Source organism: Balaenoptera acutorostrata, chromosome 3, assembly GCF_949987535.1.
Source record: "Balaenoptera acutorostrata chromosome 3, mBalAcu1.1, whole genome shotgun sequence".
Classification (NCBI taxonomy): Eukaryota; Metazoa; Chordata; class Mammalia; order Artiodactyla; family Balaenopteridae; genus Balaenoptera; species Balaenoptera acutorostrata.
In genome coordinates, this window is record NC_080066.1 from 56,726,460 (window position 1) to 56,740,642 (window position 14,183).

Genomic DNA, 14,183 nt, shown 5'->3' on the forward strand with positions numbered 1-14,183 from the left:
CTACAGGCCACCCTCAAGCTCAGGTCGTTGCCTTGTTCCCGCAAGGAAACAGAAGTCTCTGCCCTCAGGGTCAGAGAAGGAGTCCTGGCCAGGCCAGGCGTCTATGTCATGTTCAGCTTGGGAGGTGGGATATAGTTTAGTTTTGCCCTGATGGTCGGGGGAAATCCAATGGGCCACTGTCCCTGGCATTTGGGCGATGCTGATGGCGCCTCCTTGGGTTGTGTCCTGCTTGTGTGTTGTGTGTGGAGAGGTTGGAAAATGCCTTAGGCAAATCCAGGGGATATCAAGCTACTTAGGTGAGGGGTGGATTCGTTTGGATCCTGGTGGAGAGAGGAAGGCAAGGCGAGCGGGAAATACACGTGAGAGTGTTGGCTAAGCCCACAGGCTTACTGTTGGGTGGATAGATGGTCGGTGGACATAGGGTTCCCGGAACTCTTTTGGGATATCTTCAGGAGCATTTGGAGTCCCGTGTAGGGAAGGAATACAGGTGCACATTCGTGGATCATCCCAAGCTTTTCCTCTCCTTTCTCAATGTGCTTCACGGCGGGTCCTTGTTCCAGCGCATGGTGCCTTCACCGCACAGAACAGTGTCTTCTCACTGGGACCGATTTGGAGCCGTTGGGATGTTTTGTCCCTGTGTGGCCTCATTGCCCCTATGTTGAGGATGTTAAGGTGTTCCTTAGGACAGCCCAGCGTCATTGCTATACCAGGTCGGCATAGCATTCCCTGAGGTTTGGAGCTCTTCCCGGAGGTCTTTGGGCCCAACCATGCAGAAAGAAGGGAGTTGGCTGCCAAGGAAACGCTACAGGTTTAAGGGCTGGAGTGAATGTGTGCTGCCGGGGTTATTTTGTCCTGCCACCTTCTGGTGCTGTGAGCCTGTGACCTCCAGCGTGCATGGCTTCAAGCCAGAGACGTCATGCCGCTTCAAGTGTGCAAGATGTTGGATGCGTTCTCTCATTGCACGGCTGTGGGTGACACGTTGGTTCTGGAGGACCTGGGTCTCATGGTTTCTCCAAGGTCTTGTCCTTGAAGGGAAGAATGCGAATGTGCAAGGTGCTACGATAAGTTACCCAGTTGCTGCAAGGGTTTGGCCCGCCACTTTGGGCATTGGAATGGCTCCCTTGTCATTAGGTTTGGTTGCGGTCCCAAGGAAATTTCTCTGGCTTGGCAGGAGACCAGGAAGTATGCCTGCTGGTGAGTCTCCCTTGATCAGTCCAGGGGTTCCTCAGGTGCCCTTTGTCACGTCTCCATACGAGCCGCTTTTGATGGAGGTCGTCTTATTTGGCCAAGGGCCCTTCCCTTATGGAAGATCTCTCCACTTAAGGGCGTGTCCACTGTGTTTAATCATAAGTGCCAAAGGCGTGTTTGTTCCCATAGAGGGCACCTGCTCTTAGGCTGAGGGGGCCGTGTTGTCCTGAGGGTGTCTCAGGGGATCAGGAAGACATCCTTTTGCTGTGATGGAGGGCAGATTGCTCCGGAGAGGAATTTCAGGGACCGAGCCCGAGGGGTTGTTGGTCGGTGGCGCTGTTTGTCCTGATGGCTGCATGCTCTGAAGGCGCCTGTGCCACGATGCTTTCACGTTTGGCTGTGGACACACAGGCAAGATGGACAGCAAATGAAATGTTGAGGAGAGATAGAACACACATCGCTGGGTGGTATCGCCCTTTCCCTCGGTTCGCCCGTGCACCCTCCTCAAGTGTGCATGTGTTCTCTCACCCCGAGCCAGGTGGAATGCCAGGGAAGGAATGCCAGCAGCAGCCTGGGGCCATCCGTATAATCCCTGATACCCGTTGAAGTGAGGACAGTGTGGCAAGGTGAGGCCATGCGAAGGAGTCTCGGAAGGGTGTTTGTGTGCATTCCATGAGGATCCTGCTTTAAACCTTGTTGCGGTAAGCGACACTTCTTTGCTAAACCTAAAGGTTTAGCGAGGGTAACGTGTGCACCGGGGCTACACCCTCACCTTCTGGTCTTTTCTCGGGGAACACGAGCTTTGATGCCCTGAGAACTGGCTGCATTTCCTGACCCGTGGCTCGGCTCTGGCCACTTCTGTACGCTGATATGATTCAGCTCGCTGGCCGTCCCATGGTGGAATCTGCAACTTTAGATGTCCATCGTTTGAACATGTGCTTGGATTGATGATGACTCATACAAATGCATTCCTTGGAAATCTGAACAAAATGAGTGAGAAATCCCTACCGTCTCCTCGTTGGAACTGAGGTCCAGCACGTGGCTCCCAAAAGGGAAGTAGGGAGAAGTTCATGTTGCATTTCTGGCCGTGGGTGTCCACAGCCACATAGTTCAAGTTGAGGGTTGTGGTCATCTCATGGGGAGAAGAGCCATTGGGAAAGGAGCCTGGGATGCCAATCCAGGTGGGAAGGCTTGGGACAGAGTGCCGTCTCTGGGTACCTTGGTCTAGCCAGGACTGCTGTCCCCTGCCACGGTTCAGCATGCAGGTAGGAGAGGAAGCGTGAGCCATTGCTGGTTCTGCCGCCTGCACTTGGGTTCTACAGGCTGCCCCCACCTGCTGGTCATTGCCTTGTGGCCTCAAAGAAACAGAAGTTTGTAGGCTCAGGGTCAGATAGGATTCCAGGCCTAGGGCAGGGTTCTTTGTCATTTTCTACTTGGGAGACCAGATGCAGTTTAGGTTTCTCCTGATGAGGGGAGAAATCAAATGGGCCACAGTTCCTGGGAGTTTAGCCAATCTGATGGCTCCTCCTCGGGTTATGTCCTGCTTGTGTGTGCTGTGTGAAGGGGCTGGAAAACGCTTTAGTCAAGCTTGGTCACAGCAAGCTTCTTTGGTGAGAGGTGGCTCTGGCACCTTGCCGTGACACGTTGGGATCCCGGTGGAGAGAGAGTAAGGCAAGGCGAGTGAAAGAGACACGTGAGATGGCTGGCTAAGCCCACAGGTTTACTGGTGGGTGGATAGATCGACGGTGGCCATGGGGTTCACGGAACACATTTGGGACTCCCTCAGGAGCATCTGGAGGCACGTGTAGGGAAGGAACACGGGAGCACATTTGTGGACTGTCCCGCCTCTTTCCTCTCCTTGGTCGATTTGCTTCATGGCGGGTCCTTGTGCCAGCGAATGGTTGCCTTCATGTCACAGTATGGTGTCTTCTCATGGGGGCCGATTTGGAGGCCTTGGGGTGTTTTGTCCCTGTCTGGCCACGTTCCCCCTGTGTTGAAGATGTGAAGGTGTTCCTGAGGACAGCCAAGCATCGTTTCTATACCTGGCCCTCATAGCGTTCCCTGAGGATTGGAGCTGTACCCGGCGGTCATTGGGCGCAACCATGCAGAAACAAGGGAGTCGGCTGCCAAGGAAAGGCTACAGGTTTAAGGGCAGGAGAGGATGTGTGGTGTGGGTGTCATTTTTCCTGCCACCCGCTGGTGCATCCACACTGTGGTATCCGGCGAGCCTGGCCACAGGCCAGACAAGTCATACCGGTTCAAGTGTCTAGGCTGTTGTCTGGGTTCTGTCGTTGCATGGCTGTGGGTAACAAGTGGCTGTTGAGGACCTGAGCCTCCGGGTTTCCCCAATGGCACGTCACTGATGGGCCCAGAGTGGGAAAGTACCAGACACCACTGCAAGTTACAAAATTGCTGCAAGGGTTTGCCCCGCCACGTTGGGCGTCGGAATGGTTCCCATGCCATTAGCTTTGTGTGTGGGCCAAGGGTAGGTTGCCAGTCTTGGCAGCAGGCCAGGAAGTATGGCTGCAGGTGAATCTCCATTGTTCAGTCCAGGAGTTCCTCTGGTGCGTTTTGTCACCGGTCCCTACAAGCTGCTTTTGTTGGAGGTCGTCCCATTTGGCCAAGGGCCATTCCCTTGTGGAAGATCTCAGGGACCACATTTCCCGTTGAGCGTGAGTCCATTGTGTGGAAGCATATGCACCAGGATTGGTTTGGTTCCCCAGAGGGCAGTGGCCCTTACGCTGAGTAATCCCAGTTCCCCTGAGGGTGTCTCAGCGGTTCAGGATGACATCCCTATGCTGTGTCGGCGGGGAGGTGGCTCAGGCGGGGAAGTTGAAGGCCCATACCAGGGGGTTGATGGACGGCTGTGCTCTTTGTGCTGATGCCCGTGTGCTCTGAAGGCATCTGTGCCACGACGCATTTACGTTTGGCTGTGGACACACAGAGATGATGGGCTGCAAATGAAATGTTGAGGGGAGATATAGCGCACATCGCTGGGCGGTATCACCCTTTGCCTCTGTGCGCCCGTTCACTTTTCTCAAACATCCCTGTGTTCTGTCACCCTGAGGCAGGTGGTGGAGTGCCAGGGAACAAACACCTGCAGCAGCATGGGCCCCTCTGTATAGTCCATGATACCTGGCGAAGTGAGGAGAGTGCAGCAATGTGAGGCAAGTCAAGGCAAAAGAGTCTCAGAGTGGTTTTGGCGTAAAGTCCTTGAGGATCCTCGTAGGAACCATGTGGTGGTGAGTGGAACTTCTTTGCAGAAACCTAGATGTTTGGCCACGGGGACTTGTGCACTGAGACTACACCCTCACCTTCTTGGCTCTTCCAGGGGCACCCCAGATATGATGCCATGATCCTTAGATCCATTTGCAGCCCCGTGGGTCGGCTCTGGCCGCTCCTGACTGCTGACATGCTTGAGATCGGTGGCTGCCCCGCGGTGGAGCCTGCGACTTTGAACGTGCAGTCTTTGAGCAGGTGGATTGATGATGACTCCCATAAATGCACTGCTTGGAACTCTGAACAAATGAATGGGTCTCAGGTTTCTCCGCGGTCATGTCACTGATGGGCCTGGGGCGAAAATACAAGTCGCCAGGGCAAGCAACCCAGTTGCTGCAAGGGTTTGCACTGCCAGTTTGGGCATTGGAATATCTCCAATGCCAGTAGCTTTCTGTGTGATCCAAGGGCATCGCCTCTGGCTCGACAAGGTTCCTGGTAGAAACCTTGTGGGTTAAACGGAACTTCTTTGAAGAAACCTAGATGTTTGGCCACGGGGATTTGTGCCGCGAGACTACACCGTCACATTCTGGGCTCTTCCTGGGGCACCCGAGCTCCGATGCCCTGAGACTTGGGGGCACTTCCTGCCCTGTGGCTCGAGTCTGGCCGCTCCCTACTGCTGAGAGGATTGAGCTTGCTGACCTTCCGCGACTTTGCACATCTAGCCTTTGAGCAGGAGCGTGGATCAGTGATGACTCCCATAAATGCATTCCTTGGAAATCTAAACAAAATGAATGAGCAATACCTACCGTCTTCTCATCCTAACTGAGGTCCAGCACGTGGCTCCCAAAGGAAAATTAGGGAGAGGTCCATGTTTCATTTGCTACTGTGGGCGTGCGCAGCAACATTGTTCAAGTTGAGGGTGGCGGGCTTCTCGTGCAGAAAGAGCCATGTGGAAAGGAGCCTGGGATGTCCATCTACGTGGGAAGGCTAAGGACAACTTGACGTCTCTGGGCACCTGAGTCTAGCCAGAACTGCTATCCCCTGCCGTGGTCAGCGTGCGGGTGCGAAAGGAAGCGTGAGCCACTGGTACTCCTCTGGCTTGCCATTGAGATCTACAGGCCACCCTCAAGCTCAGGTCGTTGCCTTGTTCCCGCAAGGAAACAGAAGTCTCTGCCCTCAGGGTCAGAGAAGGAGTCCTGGCCAGGCCAGGCGTCTATGTCATGTTCAGCTTGGGAGGTGGGATATAGTTTAGTTTTGCCCTGATGGTCGGGGGAAATCCAATGGGCCACTGTCCCTGGGATTTGGGCGATGCTGATGGCGCCTCCTTGGGTTGTGTCCTGCTTGTGTGTTGTGTGTGGAGAGGTTGGAAAATGCCTTAGGCAAATCCAGGGGATATCAAGCTACTTAGGTGAGGGGTGGATTCGTTTGGATCCTGGTGGAGAGAGGAAGGCAAGGCGAGCGGGAAATACACGTGAGAGTGTTGGCTAAGCCCACAGGCTTACTGTTGGGTGGATAGATGGTCGGTGGACATAGGGTTCCCGGAACTCTTTTGGGATATCTTCAGGAGCATTTGGAGTCCCGTGTAGGGAAGGAATACAGGTGCACATTCGTGGATCATCCCAAGCTTTTCCTCTCCTTTCTCAATGTGCTTCACGGCGGGTCCTTGTTCCAGCGCATGGTGCCTTCACCGCACAGAACAGTGTCTTCTCACTGGGACCGATTTGGAGCCGTTGGGATGTTTTGTCCCTGTGTGGCCTCATTGCCCCTATGTTGAGGATGTTAAGGTGTTCCTTAGGACAGCCCAGCGTCATTGCTATACCAGGTCGGCATAGCATTCCCTGAGGTTTGGAGCTCTTCCCGGAGGTCTTTGGGCCCAACCATGCAGAAAGAAGGGAGTTGGCTGCCAAGGAAACGCTACAGGTTTAAGGGCTGGAGTGAATGTGTGCTGCCGGGGTTATTTTGTCCTGCCACCTTCTGGTGCTGTGAGCCTGTGACCTCCAGCGTGCATGGCTTCAAGCCAGAGACGTCATGCCGCTTCAAGTGTGCAAGATGTTGGATGCGTTCTCTCATTGCACGGCTGTGGGTGACACGTTGGTTCTGGAGGACCTGGGTCTCATGGTTTCTCCAAGGTCTTGTCCTTGAAGGGAAGAATGCGAATGTGCAAGGTGCTACGATAAGTTACCCAGTTGCTGCAAGGGTTTGGCCCGCCACTTTGGGCATTGGAATGGCTCCCTTGTCATTAGGTTTGGTTGCGGTCCCAAGGAAATTTCTCTGGCTTGGCAGGAGACCAGGAAGTATGCCTGCTGGTGAGTCTCCCTTGATCAGTCCAGGGGTTCCTCAGGTGCCCTTTGTCACGTCTCCATACGAGCCGCTTTTGATGGAGGTCGTCTTATTTGGCCAAGGGCCCTTCCCTTATGGAAGATCTCTCCACTTAAGGGCGTGTCCACTGTGTTTAATCATAAGTGCCAAAGGCGTGTTTGTTCCCATAGAGGGCACCTGCTCTTAGGCTGAGGGGGCCGTGTTGTCCTGAGGGTGTCTCAGGGGATCAGGAAGACATCCTTTTGCTGTGATGGAGGGCAGATTGCTCCGGAGAGGAATTTCAGGGACCGAGCCCGAGGGGTTGTTGGTCGGTGGCGCTGTTTGTCCTGATGGCTGCATGCTCTGAAGGCGCCTGTGCCACGATGCTTTCACGTTTGGCTGTGGACACACAGGCAAGATGGACAGCAAATGAAATGTTGAGGAGAGATAGAACACACATCGCTGGGTGGTATCGCCCTTTCCCTCGGTTCGCCCGTGCACCCTCCTCAAGTGTGCATGTGTTCTCTCACCCCGAGCCAGGTGGAATGCCAGGGAAGGAATGCCAGCAGCAGCCTGGGGCCATCCGTATAATCCCTGATACCCGTTGAAGTGAGGACAGTGTGGCAAGGTGAGGCCATGCGAAGGAGTCTCGGAAGGGTGTTTGTGTGCATTCCATGAGGATCCTGCTTTAAACCTTGTTGCGGTAAGCGACACTTCTTTGCTAAACCTAAAGGTTTAGCGAGGGTAACGTGTGCACCGGGGCTACACCCTCACCTTCTGGTCTTTTCTCGGGGAACACGAGCTTTGATGCCCTGAGAACTGGCTGCATTTCCTGACCCGTGGCTCGGCTCTGGCCACTTCTGTACGCTGATATGATTCAGCTCGCTGGCCGTCCCATGGTGGAATCTGCAACTTTAGATGTCCATCGTTTGAACATGTGCTTGGATTGATGATGACTCATACAAATGCATTCCTTGGAAATCTGAACAAAATGAGTGAGAAATCCCTACCGTCTCCTCGTTGGAACTGAGGTCCAGCACGTGGCTCCCAAAAGGGAAGTAGGGAGAAGTTCATGTTGCATTTGTGGCCGTGGGTGTCCACAGCCACATAGTTCAAGTTGAGGGTTGTGGTCATCTCATGGGGAGAAGAGCCATTGGGAAAGGAGCCTGGGATGCCAATCCAGGTGGGAAGGCTTGGGACAGAGTGCCGTCTCTGGGTACCTTGGTCTAGCCAGGACTGCTGTCCCCTGCCACGGTTCAGCATGCAGGTAGGAGAGGAAGCGTGAGCCATTGCTGGTTCTGCCGCCTGCACTTGGGTTCTACAGGCTGCCCCCACCTGCTGGTCATTGCCTTGTGGCCTCAAAGAAACAGAAGTTTGTAGGCTCAGGGTCAGATAGGATTCCAGGCCTAGGGCAGGGTTCTTTGTCATTTTCTACTTGGGAGACCAGATGCAGTTTAGGTTTCTCCTGATGAGGGGAGAAATCAAATGGGCCACAGTTCCTGGGAGTTTAGCCAATCTGATGGCTCCTCCTCGGGTTATGTCCTGCTTGTGTGTGCTGTGTGAAGGGGCTGGAAAACGCTTTAGTCAAGCTTGGTCACAGCAAGCTTCTTTGGTGAGAGGTGGCTCTGGCACCTTGCCGTGACACGTTGGGATCCCGGTGGAGAGAGAGTAAGGCAAGGCGAGTGAAAGAGACACGTGAGATGGCTGGCTAAGCCCACAGGTTTACTGGTGGGTGGATAGATCGACGGTGGCCATGGGGTTCACGGAACACATTTGGGACTCCCTCAGGAGCATCTGGAGGCACGTGTAGGGAAGGAACACGGGAGCACATTTGTGGACTGTCCCGCCTCTTTCCTCTCCTTGGTCGATTTGCTTCATGGCGGGTCCTTGTGCCAGCGAATGGTTGCCTTCATGTCACAGTATGGTGTCTTCTCATGGGGGCCGATTTGGAGGCCTTGGGGTGTTTTGTCCCTGTCTGGCCACGTTCCCCCTGTGTTGAAGATGTGAAGGTGTTCCTGAGGACAGCCAAGCATCGTTTCTATACCTGGCCCTCATAGCGTTCCCTGAGGATTGGAGCTGTACCCGGCGGTCATTGGGCGCAACCATGCAGAAACAAGGGAGTCGGCTGCCAAGGAAAGGCTACAGGTTTAAGGGCAGGAGAGGATGTGTGGTGTGGGTGTCATTTTTCCTGCCACCCGCTGGTGCATCCACACTGTGGTATCCGGCGAGCCTGGCCACAGGCCAGACAAGTCATACCGGTTCAAGTGTCTAGGCTGTTGTCTGGGTTCTGTCGTTGCATGGCTGTGGGTAACAAGTGGCTGTTGAGGACCTGAGCCTCCGGGTTTCCCCAATGGCACGTCACTGATGGGCCCAGAGTGGGAAAGTACCAGACACCACTGCAAGTTACAAAATTGCTGCAAGGGTTTGCCCCGCCACGTTGGGCGTCGGAATGGTTCCCATGCCATTAGCTTTGTGTGTGGGCCAAGGGTAGGTTGCCAGTCTTGGCAGCAGGCCAGGAAGTATGGCTGCAGGTGAATCTCCATTGTTCAGTCCAGGAGTTCCTCTGGTGCGTTTTGTCACCGGTCCCTACAAGCTGCTTTTGTTGGAGGTCGTCCCATTTGGCCAAGGGCCATTCCCTTGTGGAAGATCTCAGGGACCACATTTCCCGTTGAGCGTGAGTCCATTGTGTGGAAGCGTATGCACCAGGATTGGTTAGGTTCCCCAGAGGGCAGTGGCCCTTACGCTGAGTAATCCCAGTTCCCCTGAGGGTGTCTCAGCGGTTCAGGATGACATCCCTATGCTGTGTCGGCGGGGAGGTGGCTCAGGCGGGGAAGTTGAAGGCCCATACCAGGGGGTTGATGGACGGCTGTGCTCTTTGTGCTGATGCCCGTGTGCTCTGAAGGCATCTGTGCCACGACGCATTTACGTTTGGCTGTGGACACACAGAGATGATGGGCTGCAAATGAAATGTTGAGGGGAGATATAGCGCACATCGCTGGGCGGTATCACCCTTTGCCTCTGTGCGCCCGTTCACTTTTCTCAAACATCCCTGTGTTCTGTCACCCTGAGGCAGGTGGTGGAGTGCCAGGGAACAAACACCTGCAGCAGCATGGGCCCCTCTGTATAGTCCATGATACCTGGCGAAGTGAGGAGAGTGCAGCAATGTGAGGCAAGTCAAGGCAAAAGAGTCTCAGAGTGGTTTTGGCGTAAAGTCCTTGAGGATCCTCGTAGGAACCATGTGGTGGTGAGTGGAACTTCTTTGCAGAAACCTAGATGTTTGGCCACGGGGACTTGTGCACTGAGACTACACCCTCACCTTCTTGGCTCTTCCAGGGGCACCCCAGATATGATGCCATGATCCTTACATCCATTTGCACCCCCGTGGGTCGGCTCTGGCCGCTCCTGACTGCTGACATGCTTGAGATCGGTGGCTGCCCCGCGGTGGAGCCTGCGACTTTGAACGTGCAGTCTTTGAGCAGGTGGATTGATGATGACTCCCATAAATGCACTGCTTGGAACTCTGAACAAATGAATGGGTCTCAGGTTTCTCCGCGGTCATGTCACTGATGGGCCTGGGGCGAAAATACAAGTCGCCAGGGCAAGCAACCCAGTTGCTGCAAGGGTTTGCACTGCCAGTTTGGGCATTGGAATATCTCCAATGCCAGTAGCTTTCTGTGTGATCCAAGGGCATCGCCTCTGGCTCGACAAGGTTCCTGGTAGAAACCTTGTGGGTTAAACGGAACTTCTTTGAAGAAACCTAGATGTTTGGCCACGGGGATTTGTGCCGCGAGACTACACCGTCACATTCTGGGCTCTTCCTGGGGCACCCGAGCTCCGATGCCCTGAGACTTGGGGGCACTTCCTGCCCTGTGGCTCGAGTCTGGCCGCTCCCTACTGCTGAGAGGATTGAGCTTGCTGACCTTCCGCGACTTTGCACATCTAGCCTTTGAGCAGGAGCGTGGATCAGTGATGACTCCCATAAATGCATTCCTTGGAAATCTAAACAAAATGAATGAGCAATACCTACCGTCTTCTCATCCTAACTGAGGTCCAGCACGTGGCTCCCAAAGGAAAATTAGGGAGAGGTCCATGTTGCATTTGCTACTGTGGGCGTGCGCAGCAACATTGTTCAAGTTGAGGGTGGCGGGCTTCTCGTGCAGAAAGAGCCATGTGGAAAGGAGCCTGGGATGTCCATCTACGTGGGAAGGCTAAGGACAACTTGACGTCTCTGGGCACCTGAGTCTAGCCAGAACTGCTATCCCCTGCCGTGGTCAGCGTGCGGGTGCGAAAGGAAGCGTGAGCCACTGGTACTCCTCTGGCTTGCCATTGAGATCTACAGGCCACCCTCAAGCTCAGGTCGTTGCCTTGTTCCCGCAAGGAAACAGAAGTCTCTGCCCTCAGGGTCAGAGAAGGAGTCCTGGCCAGGCCAGGCGTCTATGTCATGTTCAGCTTGGGAGGTGGGATATAGTTTAGGTTTGCCCTGATGGTCGGGGGAAAACAAATGGGCCACTGTCCCTGGGATTTGGGCGATGCTGATGGCGCCTCCTTGGGTTGTGTCCTGCTTGTGTGTTGTGTGTGGAGAGGTTGGAAAATGCCTTAGGCAAATCCAGGGGATATCAAGCTACTTAGGTGAGGGGTGGATTCGTTTGGATCCTGGTGGAGAGAGGAAGGCAAGGCGAGCGGGAAATACACGTGAGAGTGTTGGCTAAGCCCACAGGCTTACTGTTGGGTGGATAGATGGTCGGTGGACATAGGGTTCCCGGAACTCTTTTGGGATATCTTCAGGAGCATTTGGAGTCCCGTGTAGGGAAGGAATACAGGTGCACATTCGTGGATCATCCCAAGCTTTTCCTCTCCTTTCTCAATGTGCTTCACGGCGGGTCCTTGTTCCAGCGCATGGTGCCTTCACCGCACAGAACAGTGTCTTCTCACTGGGACCGATTTGGAGCCGTTGGGATGTTTTGTCCCTGTGTGGCCTCATTGCCCCTATGTTGAGGATGTTAAGGTGTTCCTTAGGACAGCCCAGCGTCATTGCTATACCAGGTCGGCATAGCATTCCCTGAGGTTTGGAGCTCTTCCCGGAGGTCTTTGGGCCCAACCATGCAGAAAGAAGGGAGTTGGCTGCCAAGGAAACGCTACAGGTTTAAGGGCTGGAGTGAATGTGTGCTGCCGGGGTTATTTTGTCCTGCCACCTTCTGGTGCTGTGAGCCTGTGACCTCCAGCGTGCATGGCTTCAAGCCAGAGACGTCATGCCGCTTCAAGTGTGCAAGATGTTGGATGCGTTCTCTCATTGCACGGCTGTGGGTGACACGTTGGTTCTGGAGGACCTGGGTCTCATGGTTTCTCCAAGGTCTTGTCCTTGAAGGGAAGAATGCGAATGTGCAAGGTGCTACGATAAGTTACCCAGTTGCTGCAAGGGTTTGGCCCGCCACTTTGGGCATTGGAATGGCTCCCTTGTCATTAGGTTTGGTTGCGGTCCCAAGGAAATTTCTCTGGCTTGGCAGGAGACCAGGAAGTATGCCTGCTGGTGAGTCTCCCTTGATCAGTCCAGGGGTTCCTCAGGTGCCCTTTGTCACGTCTCCATACGAGCCGCTTTTGATGGAGGTCGTCTTATTTGGCCAAGGGCCCTTCCCTTATGGAAGATCTCTCCACTTAAGGGCGTGTCCACTGTGTTTAATCATAAGTGCCAAAGGCGTGTTTGTTCCCATAGAGGGCACCTGCTCTTAGGCTGAGGGGGCCCTGTTGTCCTGAGGGTGTCTCAGGGGATCAGGAAGACATACTTTTTCTGTGATGGAGGGCAGATTGCTCAGGAGAGGAATTTCAGGGACCGAGCCCGAGGGGTTGTTGGTCGGTGGCGCTGTTTGTCCTGATGGCTGCATGCTCTGAAGGCGCCTGTGCCACGATGCTTTCACGTTTGGCTGTGGACACACAGGCAAGATGGACAGCAAATGAAATGTTGAGGAGAGATAGAACACACATCGCTGGGTGGTATCGCCCTTTCCCTCGGTTCGCCCGTGCACCCTCCTCAAGTGTGCATGTGTTCTCTCACCCCGAGCCAGGTGGAATGCCAGGGAAGGAATGCCAGCAGCAGCCTGGGGCCATCCGTATAATCCCTGATACCCGTTGAAGTGAGGACAGTGTGGCAAGGTGAGGCCATGCGAAGGAGTCTCGGAAGGGTGTTTGTGTGCATTCCATGAGGATCCTGCTTTAAACCTTGTTGCGGTAAGCGACACTTCTTTGCTAAACCTAAAGGTTTAGCGAGGGTAACGTGTGCACCGGGGCTACACCCTCACCTTCTGGTCTTTTCTCGGGGAACACGAGCTTTGATGCCCTGAGAACTGGCTGCATTTCCTGACCCGTGGCTCGGCTCTGGCCACTTCTGTACGCTGATATGATTCAGCTCGCTGGCCGTCCCATGGTGGAATCTGCAACTTTAGATGTCCATCGTTTGAACATGTGCTTGGATTGATGATGACTCATACAAATGCATTCCTTGGAAATCTGAACAAAATGAGTGAGAAATCCCTACCGTCTCCTCGTTGGAACTGAGGTCCAGCACGTGGCTCCCAAAAGGGAAGTAGGGAGAAGTTCATGTTGCATTTGTGGCCGTGGGTGTCCACAGCCACATAGTTCAAGTTGAGGGTTGTGGTCATCTCATGGGGAGAAGAGCCATTGGGAAAGGAGCCTGGGATGCCAATCCAGGTGGGAAGGCTTGGGACAGAGTGCCGTCTCTGGGTACCTTGGTCTAGCCAGGACTGCTCTCCCCTGCCACGGTTCAGCATGCAGGTAGGAGAGGAAGCGTGAGCCATTGCTGGTTCTGCCGCCTGCACTTGGGTTCTACAGGCTGCCCCCACCTGCTGGTCATTGCCTTGTGGCCTCAAAGAAACAGAAGTTTGTAGGCTCAGGGTCAGATAGGATTCCAGGCCTAGGGCAGGGTTCTTTGTCATTTTCTACTTGGGAGACCAGATGCAGTTTAGGTTTCTCCTGATGAGGGGAGAAATCAAATGGGCCACAGTTCCTGGGAGTTTAGCCAATCTGATGGCTCCTCCTCGGGTTGTGTCCTGCTTGTGTGTGCTGTGTGAAGGGGCTGGAAAACGCTTTAGTCAAGCTTGGTCACAGCAAGCTTCTTTGGTGAGAGGTGGCACTGGCACCTTGCCGTGACACGTTGGGATCCCGGTGGAGAGAGAGTAAGGCAAGGCGAGTGAAAGAGACACGTGAGATGGCTGGCTAAGCCCACAGGTTTACTGGTGGGTGGATAGATCGACGGTGGCCATGGGGTTCACGGAACACATTTGGGACTCCCTCAGGAGCATCTGGAGGCACGTGTAGGGAAGGAACACGGGAGCACATTTGTGGACTGTCCCGCCTCTTTCCTCTCCTTGGTCGATTTGCTTCATGGCAGGTCCTTGTGCCAGCGAATGGTTGCCTTCATGGCACAGTATGGTGTCTTCTCATGGGGGCCGATTTGGAGGCCTTGG

At 54.4% G+C, this 14,183-nt stretch overlaps 7 non-coding genes across 7 annotated transcripts; all 7 read left to right on the plus strand.

Moving 5' to 3' along the window:
• Nucleotides 1-2,129: 2,129 nt before the first annotated feature.
• Nucleotides 2,130-2,221, plus strand: LOC130707814 (small nucleolar RNA SNORD116). Its single transcript, XR_009007844.1, has one exon. It is a non-coding gene; the product is annotated as a small nucleolar RNA SNORD116 (small nucleolar RNA).
• Nucleotides 2,222-4,667: 2,446 nt separating this feature from the next.
• Nucleotides 4,668-4,759, plus strand: LOC130708004 (small nucleolar RNA SNORD116). Its single transcript, XR_009008032.1, has one exon. It is a non-coding gene; the product is annotated as a small nucleolar RNA SNORD116 (small nucleolar RNA).
• Nucleotides 4,760-5,146: 387 nt separating this feature from the next.
• LOC130707878 (small nucleolar RNA SNORD116) lies at nucleotides 5,147-5,238 on the plus strand. The gene has a single exon (XR_009007907.1). It is a non-coding gene; the product is annotated as a small nucleolar RNA SNORD116 (small nucleolar RNA).
• Nucleotides 5,239-7,648: 2,410 nt separating this feature from the next.
• LOC130707815 (small nucleolar RNA SNORD116) lies at nucleotides 7,649-7,740 on the plus strand. Its single transcript, XR_009007845.1, has one exon. It is a non-coding gene; the product is annotated as a small nucleolar RNA SNORD116 (small nucleolar RNA).
• Nucleotides 7,741-10,186: 2,446 nt separating this feature from the next.
• Nucleotides 10,187-10,278, plus strand: LOC130708005 (small nucleolar RNA SNORD116). Its single transcript, XR_009008033.1, has one exon. It is a non-coding gene; the product is annotated as a small nucleolar RNA SNORD116 (small nucleolar RNA).
• A 387-nt stretch (nucleotides 10,279-10,665) lies between these two features.
• Nucleotides 10,666-10,757, plus strand: LOC130707879 (small nucleolar RNA SNORD116). The gene has a single exon (XR_009007908.1). It is a non-coding gene; the product is annotated as a small nucleolar RNA SNORD116 (small nucleolar RNA).
• A 2,410-nt stretch (nucleotides 10,758-13,167) lies between these two features.
• Nucleotides 13,168-13,259, plus strand: LOC130707816 (small nucleolar RNA SNORD116). The gene has a single exon (XR_009007846.1). It is a non-coding gene; the product is annotated as a small nucleolar RNA SNORD116 (small nucleolar RNA).
• The last annotated feature ends 924 nt before the right edge of the window (nucleotides 13,260-14,183 follow it).